Raw genomic sequence first — 755 nt, 5'->3', positions numbered from 1 at the left:
GATAAACGAGATAAAAAAGTTTTTTTTTGATAAATATTTTTTAAATTATTTATTTCAGTAATTATTATAATTAATTTATTTATTAAAATAAAAAATTCGACTGCTGGTGAGACGAGTGAGGAGTAAAATAAGGGTTTTAGAGTTTTGGACCTTTTGGCATTAAGGGGGTGATTTTTTTTCCCATCTTATTAGTATTGGATCTAGGAGAATAGTTTAAGAGGATGATTTATTTCGCCATCTCCTGCTAGTACTGATCCTTTTCTATGTTTGTTAGATAGTACTACTGGATGCTGGTTTTTTATTTTTTTTTTGGTCAATGGTTTTTGTTGAACATCTCCTAACTCGGCTGGCCTATCAGTGGAGAAGCAGCCAAGGCCCAATGAAGAGAGCGGAAACGAGCAAGCAACAGCTTCTTCTAATCTTGGCGTATTGGGCCTCGGCCCTTTTTCCTGGTATATAGACAAGGACAGAAAAAAAAAGGAGATAGATCCTTAGGAAAAGAAAATCAAAGTTCAGAATTACCAAAAAGTATTTAAAAAATAAAAAGTTGAAAGTTCAGTCCATAAGAAAAGGAAACAAAAAGGTATAATAAGGAATCCGGCGGAATATTCTATCAAAAGGATTTATTATTTCCTGGTTGATGTCCTGATGATAATGATATATGTCAGTCTTTTTTTTTGTTTTTTTTTTTGCAAAATAGTAAATAGTCCTCTCCATCCTTTCTCCACACGACAGTACGATACAACTCCAAACTT

This window comes from Arachis ipaensis, chromosome B09, assembly GCF_000816755.2.
Source record: "Arachis ipaensis cultivar K30076 chromosome B09, Araip1.1, whole genome shotgun sequence".
Taxonomy (NCBI): domain Eukaryota; kingdom Viridiplantae; phylum Streptophyta; class Magnoliopsida; order Fabales; family Fabaceae; genus Arachis; species Arachis ipaensis.
This window is presented reverse-complemented; position numbering follows the sequence as displayed.